We start from the raw sequence: 25,677 nt of genomic DNA on the forward strand, positions 1-25,677 counted from the left end.
GACAAAAATAAGGGTCCAGGTTCATTTACCTTTGTGGGTCTGGCGTTGACACATTTCCAATTTAAATGGCATCTGTTTTCTCTGAAATAAGAGGTAGAATGTAGAAGGCTTAAGGGAGACGGCCTTGAAATAACCAGTGTAATGATGATGAGAGAACAGGATTGCCAGAAGGTCTTGAGGGCCTATTTCATGTTAGTGAAAATATGTTTAAAGGAACGGTACTTTGTGAGGTGCTCATTCTTCTCTGAACAGTGTACCTAACCTGGCTCTTGATTAAGGAAGGACAATTGGTGTGGTCCAAAATCAGTGTTCTGTAAGGTGGGTGCGAGAGAATGACAATAGACCAAGTGAAAGGAGGATACCAGAGAGTGGGTCGACTTGAAATCTATTCAAAATTGAGAAGGATGTGCACAGGAGTAGAATAGGATACAGATAAGTTGGGAATAATACTAAGTGGAGAACTTGGAGGGTAGAAAGTTGTATTGAAAAACTACAGGGCTTCCCTGGTGGTGCAATGGTTGACAGTCCGCCTGCCGCTGCAGGGGACACGGGTTCGTGCCCCGGTCCGGGAAGATCCCACATGCCGCGGAGCGGCTGGGCCCGTGAGCCATGGCCGCGGAGCCTGTGCGTCCGGAGCCTGTGCTCCACAACAGGAGAGGCCACAACAGTGAGAGACCCACGTAACGAAAAAAAAAAAAAAAAAAAAACGGGGTTATAAATGAAACTTTTCCAGAATTTAAGGACCAGGGGTGTACCAGGGTGAGGGAGTATATCAGAAGGTTGGGGTTAGAGGTAAGGTGACTCATTTTATGCTTGTCATCCTTACATAATCATTAATAGTTCCCCTTTCAGTTTTTTCTTAATCAAGCACTTAATAAATCATGTATTTATTTGTAAATCAATAAATATGAATACTAAACCTAAAATGTAATCAAGACTACATTAGTAATCCATAGGCATGTGGAATGAGACTCCATTTTCACATAGATAATGAGTATTTTATAAATAGCGTAATCATTACATGCATATACCCTGGATATACATTGTTTATATTCTCATTATTACCACGAACTTTCCACAGGAAGGATGAATTCTACTTTGTTCTATTTGATATATTATAAATTACAAACTAATAAAGCTCTACTGTATTTGAGTATCACCCTTTGGCTGAGGACTGATCTCTTCAGCCGTTTATTTCCTACTTACATATGCATACATGGTAAGTCGTGTGTGTGTGTGTGTGTGTGTATTTTTGTTTTTGAAATTTATAATAGCCATGTTCTGTCAGTGACTAGCATACAAGTTGCTGTGCAAAATGACCCCTCAGTTCTATTCTAAACTTACAGTTCAGTTGATTTTATTGCCCTCACCTAAGTACATACAACTGTCATATACAGGAGAGAAACATTGGAACCTAAATAAAAATGGTAATCTATACTACTTTGCTTCAAATATGACTCACATTTAAACATAAATCAAAAAGTTAATGTACACAGTTTGAGAGATACTTTAGAATCCTATGTTCTGACCCTGTCTTTCTTGAAGAAAAGTGATACATAATTTTTGGATAATTCAGAAAAAAGCTACGACCTTTCTGGCTAGTTGTTTTGTTTTTTGGGTAGTGTATGATGAGATTTTATTGGCTTATATTTAGATGTTTCTTTTTTTTTTTTTACATCTTTATTGGAATATAATTGCTTTACAATGGTGTGTTAGTTTCTACTTTATAACAAAGTGAATCAGTTATACATATACATACGTTCCCATATCTCTTCCCTCTTGCGTCTCCTTCCCTCCCACCCTCCCTATCCCACCCCTCTAAATGGTCACAAAGCACCAAGCTGATCTCCCTGTGCTATGCGGCTGCTTCCCACTAGCTATCTATTTTACGTTTGGTAGTGTATATATGTCCATGCCACTCTCTCGCTTTGTCACAGCTTACCCTTCCCCCTCCCCATATCCTCAAGTCCATTCTCTAGTAGGTCTGTGTCTTTATTCCTGTCTTACCCCTAGGTTCTTCATGACATTTTTTTGCCCTTAAATTCCATATATATGTGTTAGCATACGGTATTTGTCTTTCTCTTTCTGACTTACTTCACTCTGTATGACAGACTCTAGGTCTATCCACCTCATTACAAATAGTTCAATTTCGTTTCTTTTTATGGCTGAGTAATATTCCATTGTATATATGTGTCACATCGTCTTTATCCATTCATCCGATGATGGACACTTAGGTTGTTTCCATCTCCGGGCTATTGTAAATAGAGCTCTGGCTAGTTTTAAAATGAACATTTTCTTCTGTTATTACATTTCTGAATTCATCTTTCCGAATTCACTGGTTCCTAGAATTAGCCTTAAGCAAATGTCTGAAACCTAGGAAACTGCCAGGAGCCATGGAATCCAGAATCCAAGAGGGTACTTCAGAGTGTGTTAGATTTGTTTTCAACTTAGAGGAAACAATAGATTCCACTAAATCCTGAAATTGAGTGTGAAAAAATGCCTGATATACAGAGTTGAGCCCCCCTCCCACCAGGACAACTCCATATTCTACTATGGAGCCTTAAAAAGTTTTGTCTTGTGGATAAATTATGATTATTCTCAAAGACTTCTCAATCGACAACGTCTTTACCACCAATTCTTTACATACTAAAGTAGCCAAAGAAAAAGAAGTACAATTTAACTACATAACACCAAATATAACTACCAATTTATTTTTTTATCCGGAAAGAGTATTTTAAGAGGCTCTGAAAGAGCAGAGAAACTAAGACTCACAAGATTAAGGGGTATCTAAAATATTAATATTGAATATTTCACACAAAATTTTTCTCCTTACACGAAAAGTACTAAATACGTTACATTTAAATGTTCTATATATGTGTATACACACACACACACACACATATATATCAGATACTTCTCATTTAATAGAAAGTGGATAAGATTTAAAACATAAGGAATAGGGGTAAAGGATGAGCTGTATATCCAATTCAAATTGTATTAAAATCCAAATATAAACAGAAGTTACATTTTCTTAAATGAAAGCAAATATTCACTATCCCCGCCAAAGTAGGTAAATTATACTATTAAGAGAAAAAATATACATGGACTGAGATACTTTCTTGCTTTGATATATGTAAAAAAATAAAAGCACTTGTTATGGTTGTCTAAACGTTTAGGGTTATATGGTTAGAAATATATAATGCTACTTTTATGGATAGGTCAACTCGGGGAAATAAATTAGCAGAATCATTTGAATTAGCTGTCTTCATACTGGGCAAGGCTTACTTCTCTCTCTCTCTCTTAAAGCTTTTTGATGTATAATTGATATACAGAAGAACTGCACATATTTAATGTATACATTTTGATGAGTTTGGACATAAGCATACACCTGTAATGTTATCACCACGATCAAGGTACTAACCAAATCCATTTCCTTATGTTCTTGTTTGTGCGTAAGAAGACTTAACATGAGATCTACCCTCAACATATTTTAAGTGCACAATACTATGTTGTTAACTACATATGTATATGTATATACATATATATAAACTATTTTGTACAGCAAATCTCTAGAAGTTACTCATCTTGCATACTTTTTAAAGGTTCTTTGTACATGTGAAACATTCCATAAGATGTCCTGTGTTGCCACGGAGGATGCAACTATTTTTAGGTGGACTGTGGCAAATCACACAAGGATCAATGACATTAAGAGGAAAGCTAGATTCCATACTCGCCTCTTTGTCTTGTGTTTCTTCCCTCTCAAACTCACTGACATCTTCCTGGCTGTTAGAAGTGGTGCTGTAAGGGTTGATGACTGAGAATAGTGGTCACCTTCTTGGGACTGAGAGGCTCAGGTGAATTTTATCATTTTCTTCAGCATATGACTCTGAAATCATTCACTGTAGGGTTTTGTTTTTTGTTTTTCCCAATCAGGAACATCAAATCCATCTTCCCCTTGTGTTGAGTTTTCTAGACTGGCTTTCTCTGACATTTTCCCTTTATCTTCAGGAAGCTAAGTCTCACAAAAGGTCCAACGTCTGTTGCAAGGCAGTGGAAGGGGAGGGTTGATTTCATAAAGTACACTTCCAGTAGTCAATTAAAGACATTTCAGGATCTTCTTCAAGTGAGTCTGTATCACTCTTCCATGTCTGATGTACAGGAACTTGATATACCTCGCCATCTTTCTCGAGAGTTATTCTTCCCCACTAAAGCTATCATCTTCTGAATCGAGACTCAACTTCAAATTCCAGAGAATTCATCTGAAACTGAATCCTGCTCCAACCACCTGAATGTTCACTCACACCGGCATCACGGTCCGGATTTGATGGCATCTCTGTGAATTCTCTGCTACTTCTTGCACAACATATACCCCTCATTACGCAGAAAACCAGGCTTTCATCAAAGAAAGAGAAACGCTATCAGATTTCTGTGCTTTCTTTGTCATTCGCCAGGTGACATCTGAATTTTCTTCTCAGAAGTCATCACTTCTTCCTCTGAATTCCCAAACCACTCATATCCCAGGCCTCTAGGGCTCAGGAACACACTAGGTCTGGAGGAGGTTTCTGGGAGGTGAAAGAAGTGGGACCCCTAGAGGTATTAGGGATACCCCCCTGGCTGGGCTTCTCTACGCATCTTCCTTTCAGGCACGCAGACCTCACAGGCTCGAGGGGCTCCGGCTTGCTTGGGTCTCCCTGCGCGTCACTGCGCGTTTGCACATGTGCACTCAAGTCTCCCCATCCTCCACCAATTCCCCTTTTCATTTTCAAAATTGCCCAGGTTTGGACACAAGTTCTCTTTTCATGCTATATAAAGGTCACTAAATATTATGAAGCTGAGTAAAAGGGAAGGCAGGGTGCTTGAAGGGTCATCCGAATGGGTGCAGAATTCATGGCCCATCAACGAAGAAAAGATAGAGGGCTTTAGTAAGAATATTCGTAGATGAGTACACAGTAATAAAACATAATTAGGTGAAATCTAAAAACTTAAATTTCAGTCTTTGTACACTGTAGACAGCAAGCCAGTAGAACACCTGGGACCTAACACATAACAGCATCTAACATTCACAGTGGTGAATGATTCTATGTGATACTGCTCTGATTTAATTACCTTCAGAAGTCCAAGTCTGATTCCTTCCAAAATCTAGCATCTATTGCAAGCCTAATGAGTTAAAAGTTGGAGCTGCAGAACAGAGCCATTACCAAAATAACAGTAATCAACATACTCTTACAGAACTCCTAAAGCGATGATTCACACAGGATTTCACAAAAAAACTCCCATTAATGCTAATGAAATTGGGTAAGCCACAGGCTGAAACTCTCCTATACATTGATAGGTGAATAGTTCCCTGAGGTACTTACTTAGATGAGGGAACTTAATTTTCTCTCCACTAATCCTCTCTGGATGAAAAATAAGAAATCATGCTTTCGATTTCTTTTTAAAGTAGATGGCACAAATTCAGAAGCATTCGAGTAGATTAATCAAAAGCCACATTAGGGCTCAGTCTAGCTCATTTTTTAAAAAATGTATTTATTTATTTATGGCTGCTTTGGGTCCTCGTTGCTATGTGCCGGCTTTCTCTAGTTGCAGCAAGCGGGGGTTACTCTTCGTTGCGGTGCCTGGGCTTCTCATTGCGGTGGCTTCTCTTGTTGCGGAACACGGGCTCTAGGCACGTGGGCTTCAGTAGTTGTGGCTCGCAGGCTCAGTAGTTGTGGCTTGCGGGCTTAGTTGCTCCTCGGCAACTGGGATATTCCCAGACCAGGGCTCAAACCCGTGTCCCCTGCATTGGCAGGTGGTTTCTTAGCCACTGCGCCACCAGGGAAGTCCCTCTAGCTCAGTTTTGACGAGTCAAACCATCTTCCATTCAGATGGATGCCAGTTGGCCAAAATCTTGAGAAGTCAGTTATGTTTGTGGCTCTGAAAGTAAGCCATCAAGTTCATTCAATCTTGCTTCTTTGAGATTCTAGAAAAAGAAACTGTACAATTATTGAGGGAACTAGTTGAGAAGAAATAGAAATTCCTGATTGCCTTAGTATGAATTGAACAGTTCCATCACTGATTTAATTAGCTGCCTAGGGAAGGAAAGATCATGAAATGTTGAGTTAGAAACAATATAAGACCATTCAAAGACTTATACAAAATGATAGGACAGGCATAATTAAGTTTCTGGGGCAGAAGTGTTATTTTGTGTATTTCAGAGGAAAGTAGCAACTTTCACTACCATGTCAGTGTTTTTGGCAGATAATGGTCATTATGATGATATCAACTTGGTTGTATACAATTCGTGACCAGGGCAAAATAAATTTTCTGTTTATCTTCTCATTTATTACAACTTCCTGGTATACAGGTAGGGCTGTGTTATGATCTTATTTTGTAATTGACGAAGTGAGGCTCATTTTGGTAAGTTACCTCATAGAAAAAAAGTGGTAGGCCCTAAAAGTAAAACAAATTGTAAATAAAATAAGCATGCTGATTTTGATGAAGAAGATGAGGTTGCAGAAAGCAGTCTTAAAATCTCATTCAGCTGACCTTTGTTCTTTTACAGCTGATGCAGTTAAGCCTTAAAATGGGAATTTTCTAAAAGTCATAGCCCAGGATCTTAATGTCAGAAGAATTCTAGTGTCTTGCCTTTTGGTTAGTGATATTTAGAAAGTTTTAAAAATAGGGATAGATCCCCAAATACCAAAATATGTCTTTGATTATATTATCCGTGAACACATAAATAGTTGCTATTATTTGTTGCTCAGTGAAAAGTATCTGATGCTTCTTATTGTGACTAAAACCCAAATTACATTGAATTTAGCAGACACATTTTGGCTAATTATGTGGCTTTAAGCAAATATTAAAAGTTTGCTAATTTATTAGACATTAAGAATCAATGCCACTACACATGGCATTTTAAAAATGACTAGTATAAAATCTACAATTATAGTTGGAGACATCTCAGTAATTGATAGGATAAGTAAAGTAAAAATCAGTAAGAACAACACTGTCAACTAACTTGACCTACTTAACATTTACAGGACAGAGGGCAGAAACCTAAAAACAGAAGAATACATTTTTTTTCAAGCGTACACACACTATTCACCAAGATAGATCATATTCTGTGACACAGATTCTAGCACGAAACTGCACTCCATATATCCTCAGACCACAATGGAATGAAACTAGAAATCAATAGATAATAGTTGGAAAATTATCAAATATTTTGAACTTAAAAAGTATACCCCTGAATAAACCCTGTGTCAAAGAAGAAAACAAAAAAGAGATTAGGAGAGATTTTGAATTAAATGAAAGTGAAAATACAACATATCAATATTTATGTGATCGGTTTAAGTGGTGCTTAGAAAAAATTGGTAACAATGGGAAAAAAAGAAATGTTTCTAATCAGTCTTTGGAGATTCAACTTAAGAAAGTAGAAAAAGAAGAGCAAATTAAATTCAAAATAAAAAAGAGCAAAACTAAGTAAAACTCAAAATATAAAATAAATACAGAAAATCAAAAAACCAAAACTGAAAAGATCAATAATAAAATTGATAAAACTCTGGCCAGACTAATTAAGAAAAAAAGAGAGAAGACACAACTTACCAATATCAAGAATAAAAGAGGGAACCTCACCTCAGATCCAAAGACATTAAAATATACAGGACCATTTTGAACAACATTATGACTATAAATTTGACAGCTTAGGTTGAATGGACAAATGCTTTGAGATAAATACCTAAAAAGGGTGAATTTTACTATACGTAAATTTTATTTCAATAAACCTGACTATTAAAAAAAGGAGAGATTGGGTTATTCAGGAAAGGAAACAAAATGTACCACTGCTGTAACTATCAGTGATATGTTCTTTTTTTTATAATGTTGTTTTTATTTAATTGTTTGTTTTTATAGCTCAGCCTAACATTTTTGGCCAACGCGAAGATTATACACAGGTGCTTAAATCTCAGCCTTGTAATATCTACAAAGTACACATTTATTTCCACATTTTTCCTTCCATCATTTTTCTTTAACTGATCTTGTATTTAAGACACTTGATCCACTTCCACTTTTTTATATTTTCTAGTACAAGTGAAGATTTTTGATATAAGATACAGAGCCAAGAGTCATCTTCCCTCCCTGAATGTGGCAAATCCATTTGGTTACATTATTTATTTTTCCTTGGTTTGAACCTTAGGAATTTGACTAAATTGTAATGAAGCTAAAGAGTCTACATGGGCTGATATTTTGGGGGAGATTTGAAATCGTTGCATTACATTTGCACCTCATCTTAGTTGTGGGCTTTGTGTGCTGGTAGTCAATCACTACTATAAAATAAAAATGCTTTCTAACATGAGCATTAAGTATTGATTAAGTTATTAATTCCCCACTAGATCCAGGAAGAGAAAAAAAAATAGATCAAGATAGTCTTTATTAGTCAGAGTGATAACAATAACATGATAGCCATAATTTATCGAACACTTACATGTGCCAGTGTGTTAGGCAATTTTCATTCATTACTTAATCCTTATAACATCATTAAGACATGAGAATAATTCTCATTGTATCACAAGGACTGATACTAAAGACTAAGATATATTCTGCCAAATAAATTAGCAAAACTTAAGGGGAAAAAAATCACCAATGTTAGCAGTGGCTGTTGGGAAATGTATGAATTCAAACTTGCATTGTGGATGAGAAGTTAAATTGTGCAAAAACTATCTTATTAAGTAATTTCTAATATATATAAAGAGCCATGATAACATAAAACACATGAAGGTGTTTTATGTTTCGTTAGATTAAGCCTTGAAACATACTCTAAAGGAATAATCCAGGCTACACACGATAACAAAAACCTGAGATTAATGATATTAATTTGAGCAGTAGCCATAATATTATTTTTTTATTTATCAATATTTAATAATATTTAATATTGAACAATATTTATTTTAAATTTATATTTAACAATATGTAATATGCAACAATAATTGTTAAATAAAATTCAATGTATCCATATGACTTTATATTAAATGCAATATGCCACACACCCAGCCATATGTATATATGCACGCATATGCATAAATATATATATACATACATATACATATGTGTGTATAAAAATAAATACAGCTCTATATTTACATTTCCTTTGGTTAAAACTATTTTCCAAAGTGTGATGCACAGACTAGATTGAAGTGGCCAAAAATTTAATGTCTAATATTTCTCACCACTTAGGTTATATTCCTGCAACAGTGAATTATTTATAGTACTCCAAGTAAAGCTGTGGTATGAGCTTTGATTTGTGTATTTCTTTTTCCTGGAATGATCTTCCTGTCCTTCCTATTTTGAGGCAGCCCAACTTATTCCTTAAGATAACACCCAGGAATTATCTTTTCTGAAACTCTATCTCTACTTCCTTTCTATGTACACCTAAGGTTTCTGCTAACAGTTCTATCCTAGACTCTGACACATTATTATAAGATGGTCTCTTTGTTGGCTTTGTAGGAGGCTTCCATCTCCACTGGGACCCTTTGTGAGCTCAGAGGCTGTTCCATTTCTTCTTTATCTTCCCAGGATCTAGCAAGTTCTGGATGTATAGAAGCATCATAGGCATCCCAAGAACTGAACCTGTATGATATGAAGTTCAAGCATGTTTATAGTAAGATAATATGATTACATTAAGATAGTAAGTTTTCATTTTTAAATTTCTCATAATTTTACACTGTGGCTATATTGTTTTTATAATGATGAAAATATATGCATTCAAACAAAATGAAATAGGATGCCGATGCATACTAATGTCTATCTATAATTTTATCAATACCACTCTTCAACCAGCAAATTGTAGAAATACCTAGAGATATAGGTATGATATATTTCATGACAAACTTTAAATGTTTACTTGAAATCTGGGGTCAAAATTGAACAAAACTTATATGAAAAAGGAACGGTGCATGTCCATAGAAGTCAACCCTATATGTCATTGAAAAGTATATTAAAGCATGAAAACTGCAAATAATTTAGACAAACGTAAACGAATAAGTATTGTTACAAAACACAATATATATAGCTGAGGGTAAACTCTGTCAGCTAACAAGGAAAACTAGGTGTCCTTAAAAAATTAAAACAGAAGGAGGAAATAATAAAGATGGCAATTATACAATATAGAGAGATTCCAAATATTTAGCTAGGAAGATGTCCTTTCATAAACATACAATTTGTGCGCACTCTAACACCATTGTGGCCACGTGACACGGCATTTTGAATTTCTGTGATTGTTTTGATTTCTGGGAAGTAAGGGAGCAGTAGCAGGAAATTATTTTAAATTTCCTAAAGACACTTACTTGAGCAGGCTTCTTAGATTTACTGCACAATGGTTGGGTAGCTGCTTTTTGGCGTCAGTGGAGACCTGATTTAGGGAGTGTATACCAACTAATTGCGGGGTGTTAAAACAGGAGGAAAAACACAGAACTTGTGTGGGAATACTGAGCCTCTCTGAGGTGGTATTTTTCTTTCAAAATACCAACAATAAGATACCACCTGACACATTAAAAGTTCTGGAGGCCAAAAAGTTTATTTGAAAACCCTATTGTGACACCCTAAGTAAAAGAATCTCTAAAAAGAGAAAGCTGAAAAAAATAAGCCAACAATAGAAATCACAGTACAAAAGGAAACAACTAAGTTAAAGCACAGACATGATAACTAAGCATAGAACAGAACATCTTTGATCCTAAAGGCATATCCAGAAACCATCAAAGGCAAATGTTACAGGTAAAAGAAATAAAAAGGATTACCTCGAGAGAAAGGAAAGGCATATATTTAGATGCGCTGTTAGGAGAGAAAACAAAACCAGGCAAGCAGTGAAAGATCTGAAAATTGAAAGGGAAAATCAAATCAGTGGCTTTTCTGCCTCATCCATCTGCCGGCATCCAGATAGCACACTTTGGAGTCCAATAGAGTGAAAACAAGATTGGGCAACTTCAGCAGAAACACATCCTCTCCATTTTTAAAATAATGAAAACAGTAACAGAGGCATGACTAGGAACCAAATAGGAGAAACATCCAGGAAATTGCAGAAGGGACAGTCAGAGAGGCAGTGAAAGGGAGTTTATTCATTGGAATGAAAATCCAGCATGGCTGGACCAGGCTACATGTTTCAATGGCCTGGAAAAAAAAAAAAAACGTGCTGAGAAAACTGTGAACTGTCTAATGATCACATTTGGTCAAGCAAGAAAAAGGTTCTGGGCTGCTGGGGAAAAGCTGGCTCTAGCTCGGAAGTGATCATAGGAGGCTGTTTAAGTTCCCAGTCATGGCACTGAGCCATCATCTGCCCACAGGGTTTCTCCCACAGCACCTCCTCCTTGGGTCTTTGGCATGGGCTCTCTGTCGTTGTCACAGGTGCTGCTGAGAATAAACCCAGACACTTTACTGAGGTTCAAAACAACCTGTGTCTTTTGGACCATGCCTTCACGCCAGCCTCTCTCCTATCATTCTCCCCCATGTTTACTAAGCTCCGGCCACTCTTTCCTTCCACCAATACCTGAAGCTCAGCCATCAAATTTGTGTCTTTACACATGTTATTCCCCCTGGAAAAAGTCATCTCCATTTCCCCTCATTCAGGTATCACCTTATCAGAGAGGTTGTACACCCCTCTACCCTTCACTATCACATCACACTTTTAATACCTCATAAAATGTATCAACATGTGAAATAAGCATGTGTAATTATTTGGTTACTCTGCTTTTTATGACTCCCACAAAATATAAACTCTAAGAAAGCAGAAACCTGGTTTGCTCACCACTCACTCTGAAACAACTAGAGGACTGAATACTATCTAGCAAGAATTCAGTAAATGTTTCTTTAATTAAGGGGTTGATTGGCAGAGGAACAGTGATCATCCCAGGCTTGAAGCAAAGATGAGGAAGAACAGACACATTGTTTCAGGAAGGGTGCAGGGCATGTTATACACATTACTTCATTTAATGCTCCACCAAACCTGAGATATAGGTATTATTATCCCCACTTTACAGTTAACAATTGAGGCTAAAAACATTGCAATAACTTAAAGTCACGTAAAGAGGGAAAGGTTCGTTTCAAATCTGATTCTGGATTCCATGTTCTACCAAATTTACCATACTGACCCTTCATAATTTTGGTCATTTCGTTCCCTAATCGGCTCATTTTGCAACGTCTTCTGTGAATCAGACTATATATAATAACCTTCTTCCTTGAGTGATATCTTGTTCTGATCATTAGTTGGACTTTTAGCAGAAAATACGTGAATTCAAGATGCTAGCTATCATTTTTATGCATCTATTCTATTTCTCTGACTAAGCAATAAAATCTTTTAGGGCAATGATCTTATCTATTTCTTCTTTGCCTGCCCTGTTTTACCGTTGGCCCTGCTATATCCCCAAGGCTCTGACCTTCTGTACCCCCTGTCCTCTTTTATCCCCTGCCTTTCTATGTCTTCTGCATCCTTATGTGTTCTGCCCTACCTTGAACCACAATTCTCTACACATCAAGATAAGCTGGATAATAAGTCAGCATAAAAATAAGAAAAATTATAGTTAATAAACTTCCTTATTTCCAGACACATGTTCATCATTTTTATGGTAATGGCTGGAAGATGAATAGGACAGCAAAATTATTTAGAGTGAATGATATTCTCAACTGCTTCATCTGTCCATGCCTGGTGACCACAGCCTCGTTCAAGTCTCTGAGCTCATCTTCTTCCTTCGAGCAAAAAATTTGCCTAGTAGTTTATAAGCATGTGTTTTAGAGCAAGACAGACCTGGGTTTACGTTCTGACTCTGACTCTTCCTAATATACCTGATTTACCTGTCTAATCCTAGACTCTTTATCTGTAAAATGGAGTTGTTAAAATGCTTCTTTCAAAAGATTCTTGTGAGGAATAATTCATCTGATATATGTAAATGTAAATTTCTTACCAAAAGGGCAGGCCCATAGAAAGCATTCAATAGCTAACCTGTTCAAAATTTGTGGAAATTCCACCTTTACCCCTCAGGAGGGTTTATACCATCAGGCTGCAGAGGAATTTTCTTTCCTCTTAGAAGACTGTCTCAGATTTTTCTACAGGCTCTCAAAGTAATTAAAATATTTACTTGTTTTTATTAGGAGATGGTACCTCTCTAGTTTGGGGGAAAGTACTATTCTTTTTCAAAAGATTTGATACTGACATCTGAGTAAACAAGAGGACAAACTTTTTCATTTCAAGGGAAACTTTCGGTTCCCATTAGTTCACTTGGTTGGCTTTCTTTTTTTTTTTTTTTTTTAACTTCTCAGTAATTTTCTAAATGATTTTCATGATTATAAACTAAATGTATGAGTTCTTTGTCATTCACAGATTTAACATCCACAATACTGATAATTTGAAAATATGATGGATACCACTAGTTCTCATTGACAACTGGCTCTCTGTTCCATCTTGGACATATACAAGTCTAAAATCCCTACCCCTTGAAGTTAGGTAGAGCCCTGTGAAAACCAATGAAGTGAGAGCAAAAATAGCATCTGCTACAGGTTGATGCAATGAAGATCCCTATGGGGTTCTCTAGCATCTTCTTCCTCTGCCAGTGCAATGGCAGACAAAGCTTTATGCTCACTTGGCAGAACCAAAGAACTGAAGCAACATGGGTTATTGAGCGGCAATCAAGTGCCCTGGAGAGTCCTCCAGGTTTTTCACAAAGTTGACATAAATGGGATAGGCAGTGGTGGTGAAATGCTTTTGTTGTATTAAGTCAATGAAATTAGAGGGTTGTTTTGGTTATCACAGTATATTCTAATATGCCTGAGCAGGAAACAGTAAATTCATCAGGTTTTAGTTGCTTAAAACTTGTACATTCCCAGACAAGCTGATTTTCTCAACTGGCCCTTGGTGGGCTACAGGCAATTGAACGTTTAAAATGTTCTGATAAGTGTGTTTTATATGTCTGGAGCTTTGAAGGAAATTCTACCAGTTTATCCAGACAGTTTGTGCAAACAATGGGATTTATGGTAGGCACCTGCTTTCTTCTTGGCAGTCTCTAGTTTTGGTAATTGCAATCAGTCGTGAAGGCAGTGTGTTTTTACATGGTCAACCCCCAATAAAAACCTGAGATTTAGGCTCAAGAAAACTTCCTGGTAGACAACACTTCAAATATGTTTGGTACAGTTTATAGCAGGAAGAATTGTGTGTCTTGGGTGACTCCACTGGGAGAAAACTCTTGGAAGCTTTTGCTCCTGGTTTCCTCCAGACTTGGCTGATGCATCTTTGCTGATTTTGTCTTGTATCTTTTCACTGTGATAAACCATAACTGTGAGTACAATGACTTCTGAGTTCTATGAGTCCTTTTAGTGAATTATTTAGTGTAGGGATGATCTTGGGAACCACCAAGACACTTCCCTACCTAATACAGAGAATTAGCACTGGAGGTGGGGTGCTGTCATCACAGAAACCTGAAGTATGTGACATGGCTGTTATAGGTGCCTTAAAATATGGTGATTTATATCAAAAAGTGGCAGAGCATTTGTCATACATGATAGAGTGGTAAAACTCTTGCCTGGAGTAATTTAAGAATTAGAGCATATAAATGATGGACTTTTCCTCTTGAACTCAGAGCGTAGGGAAAATGTTGGAAAATAGAATTTCGTTAGTGTGTTTTGAATAAAATTGGCCACACTTTATATGATATTTTAAGAAAGTGATGAGCTCAGGAAATAATTGGCTATGGAAAGGAATGATGGAATTATAAGCATTCCAGGTTTTGCAATATTGGTGAAGCAGACAGCTTTTGATCCCAAAATATAAGTGATGAATATTATAAAAACTTTGAAAGTAAAAAATCTGTAAGAATTTAGCCATGTAACAATGAATAAATTAAAGGCCTTCCTGTCTTTTGTTAAAACTTCTCAAAAGCCTTAAGTGCTTAAAACAAAGATCAGATTAAAGGTCAATGCCCAATAAATTAATATCAATATTTAAAATACCTTGTGGTAAAGATCAGATTTATTTGTAGTGGAGCCTTTTCTTACACTATTCAAAATTGACTCAGTAGATCAATTTGGATAGAAAAAAAGTAAGAGAACAGATAAATAAATAAAATCAGAGAAAATACTGGACCCGAGAACATGTAAACAAATGTATGGTTCCTGATACATGGATCTGGATGGATTCAAATATGTAAGAGCCCTACCATGTGTGTATGTACGTACGTGTGTGTGTGGAGTATCATATCGCTAAAGACACTTGGAGCCTAGACTGAAAAAGCCTGTTATTCCTTGAGACTTTGAACTGGTCAGAAGTATTGATTATGTCCAGCTACTGCCAAGAATTACTCTTAATAATTCCTGAAACAATTCCTTTAACTCTGAGGTATAAAGACAATAGAAGTAAGGGAAACATTGCAGATTGGTATCAGAACAGAGCAGGGTTAGCATCCAAGTTCCATTATGAACTAGCTATGGAACACTGGGCAATTTAAACAAGAGTAATTATAATGCCATTTCTAGAGGTCATTGTGAGGATTAAATGCATGCAGTTGCCTAGTGTGATTTCTGTCACATAGAAAGCATCCACTAAATGTTAATGTTCATTGTCAAAATGATCCTTGGGCCCTCACACTTCTGCAGGCAGATAGTGGATTGATAAACTGTTACAATCGTTAGGAAGGGCCTTTTCCCAAAGTCCACTTCAGATAAGGACATGGAAGATAATGAGAGACAGAGGGAAAAAAAGCTTTCAGAAGATGGAGCTAGGAGGCCTCTGAGAACAATGGAAAAGGGAATTTCTCCTGGGAGAGAAGATAAGGAATATTCTCTACCTTCAAGATAGGTGGTTCACACTATGTCTGCTCAGTGGGATTTCAGAGTTTCTAATGACCAGTAACTGCTATTCAGAGTTTCTAATGACCAGTAACTCTCAGTTTTCTTTTCTCAGAACACGAATGTTTATTACAATTATCCTAGCCTTGTTTTACCATTATATACAAAGCGTGTATGGGAAGGAGGAGATGAATGTCATTTGAGTTCATAGGTTTCCAGTCCAAGAGGAGCCACGTCCAGATGTGATGGAGAGACCGTTATTGCACAACACCTAAACTTTAGAGCTCTTGTTGGATAAGATTGAGGTGGTCTTCCTTGGCAAGGGGGTTTGTATTAGCATGAAGATTAAACTTAATGTATTAGAACTGGGAGAAAAACTGTAGCAGGATTTACCAGTGATCATCAGTATTCAATTCTCCTTTCCTGCCTCAAGTTACAGGAACTGCACTTCCCAACCTCCTTATAGTGAGATGAGGCCATGTGACTGGTTCTGGCTGGTAAAACACATCACTTTCAAGCAGAGGCAGTAAAACTACTCTGAGAAGTTTTTAATTTCATTATTCTGCTACTGCAGCTTTTATGAAGGAGTCCTCCCATTGTGATGGCCAAGTCCCAAGAGTGCAGCAGGCTGGGTGGAAGACAGCTGCCACTGAGAGTTTCCTAGACCTAGGGCAAATTTTTATAAATAAAAGTTATCATTTTTGTGTGAAGCCCAAAAGATTTGTGGTTATCTGTTAAAGCAGCATACCTTACCTCATGTTGACTAAAACCATGAACACTGCTGAGCGTCTGTGATCTGAAATTGTTTTCAGTATCTCTAAGGATGAATTTTAATCTTTTCCACAGTAAGGTTATATGCTGGTTATTGTCAGTTTGTGCTCCCAGAGGTCAGAGTGGCTGCAGCATATTAAAGATGGAAAAGGGTAGTGCAAGAAAAATTTCTACATTTAGGAAGTTTAGATTATAAAGAACTTTTTAAGTCATAGCAGTATGAGTGTGGATTTTAGTTTCTAAAAATTATGGAAAGATGTTGAAAGATATTAATCAGAGGAGTGAGATATGATATACATTTTATAAATATTCTGGTCTATGTATAGTTCAAGAATGGAAACGTGGATAACAGTTTTAGTGGCTATTGCAGTTCTCCAAGGAAAAGATGATGTGGTTTAAACTAGAGTGGTCATAGTGAAGTTTGAAAAGTGAGGATAGAATCCACATATGTGCTGTAGTTAGGGTTAGAAGCAGTAAGACTTGCTGGTCACGTAAGGAAATGCACTAGAGACTTACTTCTCTTGAAGAAAATACAATTTTTGAGAAAGTCAAGAGACTATACAAACCCCTGTGTATTTGCAGAGCTAGAAATTTGCAAAGATCTTGGGATTTATCCCTTGTAAATGTCAAGGGTCTTACGATATCTGCTTATTGTAGAAAACTTGAAAAATACAGTTGTACCCAAATGTCATTGAGAAGTGGGTATGAATTGCATCTATGCCATAATTATATTTTTTCCATGCACTTCCAAGTTCATTTCCTATGACATTCTTCTCCCCAGCACAGGTGGAGACACAGACCTCCAAGTAGCCCCCACCTAGCGCCCATTATCTCTGGGAACACTCAAACCTGTGTTTCCCACACCTCTCCAAGGATGTCTGCTCTTCCTCACTCTCTCTAATTTTGTCCCTGAAGTCTCAAATTACACTCCCCACAACACACACATATAGGCACACACAAACAAAAACTCTCCAGAGAGTCCCAAGGCTCGTGCTTCTATAAATGTTTTTAGGTATGCTCTAATATATATGACATAATCTTTTAAAATGATAATTTAAGTTTTTCATGTGAAAAAGCTATTTTTTTACACCTTCTGCTACTTATATATCATCCAAACTCTCTCAAGAAAACAATTCAGTTATACTTGGGGCCTCACCATTCTATCCATATCATTGCATCTAAAGTCTGTGGATTATCATCATTCCTTCATTTCTGTTTTTACTGAAAGAATCAAGTCCCCCATCATCTCTTTTGGAGACTACTGAAACAGCCTCCTAACAGACATTCCTCCATCTAATCTTATTTACAACAGTCAGCACTCTACAGTGCAGCCAGAATAAACCCACTACGAGGCTGACCTGATTACCTCTACCCCTCGGCTAGCTCCACCGGAAGCTTTCTGCCCTCTGGATAGACCCTAAGTTTCTTTTTATACTTGTAGCAGCACTTACGACTTGCCACTGCCTACTTCTAAAGCCTTGTCTTTTAACTCCTTCCCCCCAAAACATACACCTTATAGTGCAATTGATCTGAATACCATTCAGTTTCTCAAATGTGGCAGGATTCTCACATGCCAGTGCCTTCATACGTCCTGATCTTTCTTTCTGGACATATATTGCTAAAATTCCTTTAGGATCTTAGTCTCAATAGCTCTTCTTCTGTAAGCCTTTTGACTTTTTCCTAAACCAGATTCTATGTTCTGAATATGTAGTTTCCAAATACCTTGCATTTCCTTGTTTATCACATGTATCACATTTGCATTGCTATGGGTTTTTTTAAATCATCTATAGACACCACCTGACTCCATGAAGACAGGGAATCTCCCTTGCTCAGCACATAGTAGGCACTTATGGCAAATGCTTATTGACTTATAATTGTGTTGTAGTTTCTTGTGTCCTGATTCCTCACTTGCCATTTGAATACAAGCCAATAAGTAACTAATTGTGTGCATCTTAAAGAGGAGGCAAAATTATCTACCTTAGGAAATAGTGGCACGTGAGTTCCCTCACCAAGTTTCTCTACCACACAGGGAAGAATATGGAGAAAAATAATTTTAAAAGGAAAAAAAAAAGCCCTAATATCTAATTAATGTGTTTCCTTCCAGTCTCCTTTATAAGCCTGGTAGATAGACAGATTGAAAACATGGTTAGTTGGAGAATCAATAGATGACACAGAGCTGGATAAATGGATAAATTATAATTATATTTGAAAACAAATATGGCTGTGTGTATAGTTTTGGGGTTTTTTTGATTTTTTTTTTGATGTTTGTATGTGTGTGTATTTTGTTTTTCTTAACATTATCCAGTGAATCATTTTCCGTTTAATTAAAAATTGTTCCTGATGCCCACATGTTATTGAAATATGTAACACACATTATTTATTTAGCCTTCACATTCAGTAACACATACATTCTTTCCATTTTTTCTCATTATAAATAATCCCCTAGCAAACATTTCTGTCAAAATCTTTCCCTGAATCTAGATATAATATTAATCTTTCACATTTCTATGCTTCTTTGCTCTGGTGCCTGGTCTTCCTATGGGAACTTGGAAATCACTTAGTGCGCCTACACTAAGACCCATTTTTATAAGCCAATCTACCTCTTTGCAAATTCTTCTTAGCATCCTTCTCCAGATTGGTGTAGTAGCGTTCAAACTACTCAGTTAGAAAGCATCAATGCAGTGGAATTGTGTGAACTTGAAAATTCATTTAGATGCCTCGAATCTGGGTTTCCTCATTCTTATACTGATATCACCCTACTACCTGTTCTACTTCTACATAGGTGTTTATTATTATTATTATTTGCTTCTGTGTTTTATGGACCATTAAGGGAAGACGTATAAATGCATTTTAACTAATAATTTTGTGCGGATGTATAAAAGTGGTTGATAAGTTTTATTTTCTTTCAAATGATTTTCATGCCCTTCGTATCACTTGGATTAAGTTCAGATGCTTGATTCACACACCGTGTGTTTGGATCATGCCCAGGGTCTGAGGATTGGCACATAAGGCTCTTCGCAGTTTTACTCCAAGTTTCAGCTACAAACTCATTTTTGTGGGTTTTTTTCTTTACCAGATGTACTTACCTTGCCATGTTTTGCAAAATTTCAAGGTCCTTTCTGCACATGGTGTCTTTCTATAAGCTCATTTCTCTACTTGGAATGTCATCTTCCATTCATTCTCCCCCATTGGCAAATTGACACAAATCAGACTGAAGGGTATTGGCAACTCATTTTGAAACAAGGTTTTAAAAGACTGTGTGTGTGTGTGTGTGTGTGTGTGTGTGTGTAGTGTATTATATATGTGATTTTTTCGGAGTGTATATGTGTGAGTGTGCATGCATGCTAATGTATATCCAATGTGTGCATGTTTTAAGTGTGAGTGTGTAGGGGAATATATATTCAGGATTAAAATAAAATATACTTTTTTCAGAGTTTCTACATGACAAAAGCTTTCAGCCAGTGAACTTCTGGTTAATGGAAAATTAAGGATAGAACTGTGGTTCTGAATAGCTTTTATTCAGAAAGCAAATGGGTGATGAGTTACCTGAGGGCTACAACACCTGTACTACCTATTACTGTGTGAAGCTGTCAGCTTCCTATCCGAGGATGACCTCATACAGCAAGGTGCAGATGCTTCACTGTATTGGTTATAACAGTACACTGGAGGGGGTGAGAACAGACATGCATTATTGTAGGAAAATTAACAACCACTGTCTGCAAGCGGAAGAATTGAAAACGACAGGCCAGTTTTAAGAGGGCTTCTGTTTGGGCTTACATTTTTCACCTGGAAATGGACACAATTACTGAAAATTAGAAATGAAGCTGGGCCTTATACAATGAAATGAGATAATTTCACAGCCAAAACAAATGGGCTTACATTGAAAGGAAAGCCATTAAAATATACCTAAGCAGTAAGTTAATGGGAGAGAAATTCGATTTGAAAATGAGAGAACATTTTCGGATAGAAAGGGCAGGCAGTGGAACAGGGTGCTTAATGAGGTACAGTAGATAGATTCAAGTTTAATCTAGATAATTTTAGATGATTACAGAAAAAGCTTAGGCTAGGAATTGTTTTTTCTACTTTTTCCCCCACTACTTGATGTCAAGTATTTGACTGGACCAGAAAAAAAATACTCTATCATCCTATTATGTGTTGTCTTGTATGAGGTCTATTTTCCAAAACTAAAAGTTCAAAGAGTTTTTCTCTAAGTGACTAGATGTCAGCCCCATGAAAGAACTGCACTGGTGTCAAATAATGGTCAGACAAAGGACATTCAGTATTTTCATTGCTCCTGTCCTTGACATTCTGTCCAATGAGTAGTCTCACCTTGGTGGTTACCCCTTCTCGCTGTTCACCTCACAGATTGTAAGTCTGCCCTAGGAAATAATACACTGGTGAATGAGCACTCTGGTAGTCAAAGGCTGCTTGGAATTTCCCAAGGATGAAAATTTCTCAGTTATGCTAGTTCCTTTGTAGTGGTGTTTGCACTCCTTGTAACATCCTCATTATTTTTCTCAAACCTTTATCCAGGTTTTGCTTTTGCTGTAGATATTTAGTGAATGTTCTTTAGCTCTCCAGCAGCTTGTAAGATTTGTTTTGCCTTCACTGCCAGGACTAAACTGATTTATCAAGGCTTTGGGATATATCGTGATGCAGCTATAGGGTGTACAGACAAAAAAGAGTGTTGTACAGGAGGGAGGTGGTCTTGATCTCCTGTCTGTTGAGGCTTCAAACCTGTTGGGACATATTTGTTGTCATGGGGAGGCTCAGGTGGGCATCACACAGGTTCCTTGGCTCAGACTTATTTTTCTGCTCAGCACTACTAATATTTCTGCTTAAGGGCTGTATGAACTAGGCTACCTGGGTCCTATAAAGAAGCACCTTGTCAGCTTGTACGCTAAAGTATTCTACTCCTTAGAGAAAGTTTCATGAAATGGTTAAGGATGCAGATTCAAGAGAGATATAAACCTGCCTTCAAGTTAGCCACCTATTTATTGAATGTTCATAAACTTGTTGCTTATTTCTTCATAAGGCAGATTTATTATCTCTTAAACAGACATATTACCTTATCCATTTCTCAGGTTTTTGTTTTTGTTTTTGTTTTTGTTTTTGTTTTGCGGTACGCGGGCCTCTCACCGTTGTGGCCTCTCCCGTTGCGGAGCACAGGCTCCGGACGCACAGGCTCAGCAGCCATGGCTCACAGGCCCAGCCGCTCCGCGGCCTGTGGGATCTTCCCGGACCGGGGCACGAACCCGTGTCCCCTGCATCGGCAGGCGGACTCTCAACCACTGCGCCACCAGGGAAACCCCATTTCTCAGGTTTTTAAGAGAAATATATGGAAGAGTATATTAATATCTTTTAAATATAGAGTGTAAATCAGCTTAATTTTAACTGGTAACTAATAGATAAATTCTGTGTCTATGGTAATACCTAAAGTGATAGACTTATTACTACTATTATAATGATTATCATCTCAGGTTAGAAATATTTAGGGAAGCTACTATAATACCTTCAAGTTTAGTCCAACTCCATAAAATATGTGTGTGGGATATATTATCTAGGAAGATAACTCAACAGCGCAAGGCTACCTCAGAGAGCATACATGTTACCTTTCCAAATGTGGTATAGAATAAATTCCTGATGTGGCTACTGAAATGATAAACCCTACATCAGGCACTATGTTAAGGCACACATTCTAGAAAATCTCAGAAACTAAAACCGACTGGTAGTAACTCTCAAGGCACTGAAACTAAGCAGTATACCCAGTGAAGACGACCACACTGGCCGTGTGAATGTATTGGTCCCTTAATAATTTTTTAGATGAAAACAACTGCGCCAGCTTTCTTTTTTATAACATAAAGGGGTTAGTAGCAATATCAACCCAATTCTTGTGTATGTTAATTAAGACTATGCTGTTCTTTCAATGTGATAAGCTATTATTCTACCACCATTAGAGATAAATTTCTATTATATTTTTCTTTCAGTCCCTACCTTTTATTTCTGGAAATTCAGTAAAGGCTGCTGGGATATCAGGAACCAAGCAAAAATACCTACTAGTCAAAATAAAGTTGCTACTATTATATAAATCCCATACTATACCTTTATCTAGGGAAAAAAAGTCCATCTCCTCTGAGTAGTTGCTCTCTTGCTTGCCTGCAAATAGAGATATCACCCAACAATGGACAGCACAAATCAGATTAAAGTTGCTTTGTCTACATTCACACCACAGGCAGCTTTAGGAGCAGCGGAGGTCTGCGATTGACTCCAGCAGGTAGAAAGCATGAGTCTGTCTTTTAATGGATCAAGAAAATTCAGAAGAAAATTCACACAGAAAAGAAGACATCGCTCTGGGTTAAGCTAACAGGACAGCAGGATTAGATGGCCACAGATCCTCCTGTTACATTTGGATTTCCTTGTCTTATATTTCTATGAGTGAAGGTCCAAAAGAGTTCTCTGATACAGAGAGCTTGAGTACACAATGGGGCTTAATGTGAAACTGTTTGTTCTCCATCAGTCAAAAGCCTTTCCTTGAAGAACATGTATAAGTGTGCTTACTAGTTTCAGAAATGGAAAGTTCCCCCATGACCTGCCCCCATCCGAAATGTCCATCTGTAGAGCAGGATGACCACTGGGATACTACTTCAGGCCGGCCTCTGGCCCCTCCATAACTCACCCCAGGAGGAAGGAGAGCTTACCTTGATAGTGAGGTTGGGAAGAGGAGACTGAGTGTGTATGGTCCTCCTCCTTTCTTTCTCCTGTCTGTTGGAGGTTCACAATTGCTGTACTCAATCCTAAGGTTCACAGTCATGGGTCCTGTCCCTTCAGCGGCGAGACCTGTGGGTTTGGTTGTGTAGTATCCTCATATCCTCACAACTCATTCATCAAGCAGTGAAACTTAAGAATTGTGAAGTCTAAAGTTACATGTGGAGACATTTTGAGGAAACCAGTACACGGTATCTTATCTTCATAGTTTTCTTTAAAGCTTGTTAATACCCAGTTTAGAGTAACTTCTGTGCAGTTAATGACCTCTATGTTTTTTCTCAGACAGGTTTGTAGGTTACTAAGATTTTTTTTTTTTATAAAGCTGTGAGGTTGTAACTACTATTTTTCACCAGGGCTGATGCAAGGCCAGCTAGAAAATTATATGTCCTTTGTTATTATTATTAACATACCTTAAAGTTATACCCATCATTTGATAATTAGCTTGTGAATATTGGAAATCCAAATAGTAGCCCTATGTACTGAAATATGATAGATTGTATTGACGAACATACAAGTAGAAATGAAGGCTCCTGCCAGGCTGGAATATATAACCTTCACACAGATACAGCTAGAGGAGAGCTGATCACAAATACTTGAACCACCTCTTCAATTATTAGTATTCAAGAAAGCTTATGCCTGGGTGAATTAATCTTGAAAATTAGCCTGGTATGAAAACAGTGTTGGAGCATAGGAAAATGGTAGAGAAACTGAAGCATGGTTTAGATGAATAGGAGATGGTATCTGAAGAAAAGTCTATCTTTGAAAACGACTGAGGATGATCTAGGAGAGCCAAGCAAAAAGAGAAAAGGCATATTCCTCAAAGAAATTCAAGGTTTCAGAGGCCACGGTTCAAATGAAAGGGTAAAAAAACGTACTTAGGACACAATATACCAAGATTTACCTACTTTTAAGATTTTGGATAGACAAGAGGTAAATATTTTTATTGATAAGCAAGCCAGAAAAAGTGATCAGGGCTTGAGAAAGCTCACAGAAGAATATAGTTAAGATCACAGAGATCAGACTGAAATAATTCCTTTGGATGGAGCTAGGACCCAGGAAACTATTGAGAAATGCCATCTCAAAGCTACAGATACAGTACACGCTAAAAACGAATGGAAAACTGTATCCTTGAAGATTGTGATAAATTATAATAACAGCTTATATACTATTGGAACAGGTATAATAGAAGACTAGGAGTATCCGTGTAAGATGCTCAAATTATTGTTGAGTGAGTTTCAAGGTAAATTGATTATTATAAACAGAGTCACCAGTATTACCCATTTTGTCGGGAGGAGGAAATTTCCCCCCTCTATCCCTCTTGAGTTCTTGTGGCTGGACTAATAATAAAAGTGACACAAGACAGATTAACAAGAGAAAGCCCAATTTCATTTCATGTGTACAGGAGATCATAAAATGATGCTCAGAGAGTGACCCAAAGCAGGCAGATTTTATATCTTTTTACACAAAGAAACTAAATTTGTGAGGAGTTGACAAGATAAAGCAATAGGTTTGGGTACTTAATTAATAAGGGACTTCAGCAAAGTTTGGGCTTGGGTAGTAAATTAACAAAGTAACAACGTTTATGTATACAGATTTCTGGACTCTGAATTCCCTGTCTCTGATGATAAGGATATTTTTATACCTCCCTGTACAGGGAGGACACCTTTCATATGGGAGATTTACTTCCTGCTTTCAAGAAGACAGAGACCGGGAGTCAAAGGGTTCCTCTTGCATCGGCCATTTCTTAGGTAACTTTAACTCCAAATTATCAATATAAAATTGAGGTGCATTTTGGAGTGGCCTGCCCTGGACCCCAGTAGTTTTCTCAAAGAATATGTTGTGGAAATTTTATAAAATAAGGCAAAATAAAGGATGGATGATATGAACCAGGGGGAAAACAGGCAGATCTCAATAAGTAGAATCCAGATCTGGGCTAGATTTGGGGTTCAGAGAAGTCATGCTCTTAGAAACGATTTCCCTACTCAGGAGAACAAAAAGAGAAATGTTCTGACAGAACCAGAAATGAAAGGCAGCACATTTCTTTCAACAGAGGATTCCGGCAGCGTCTGAGACATATATTATATAAAAAAAGTAAAAGGCCATTCAACAGAGAAAATTAAGCACAGCTTTTTTCCCAACAATCTAAACAATGAAGACATTTATACATCAAGAGGGACTCCAAGGACTATTGTGAGGGCACCTCCCAAGTTGGAAGAACAGACAGAATTAGGTTGATACATGTTTAGGGATATCAGGAAATTGAAGACACCCAAATATGACTGAATGAGATCAAGCACTATCTGGAGATCAAATAACTGGAGTTGTCCAAATTATAAATCAATG

General features: G+C 37.3%; 1 pseudogene; it reads right to left on the reverse strand.

Annotated features, from left to right (window-relative positions):
• Positions 1-3,565: 3,565 nt before the first annotated feature.
• Positions 3,566-25,677, reverse strand: part of LOC111174744 (E3 ubiquitin-protein ligase Mdm2 pseudogene) — a 30,551-nt pseudogene continuing 8,439 nt past the window's right edge.

The sequence above is a fragment of the Delphinapterus leucas genome, chromosome 13, assembly GCF_059928025.1.
Source record: "Delphinapterus leucas isolate spDelLeu-1000000601 "Yukka" chromosome 13, BTC_Dleu_Yukka2, whole genome shotgun sequence".
Taxonomy (NCBI): Eukaryota; Metazoa; Chordata; class Mammalia; order Artiodactyla; family Monodontidae; genus Delphinapterus; species Delphinapterus leucas.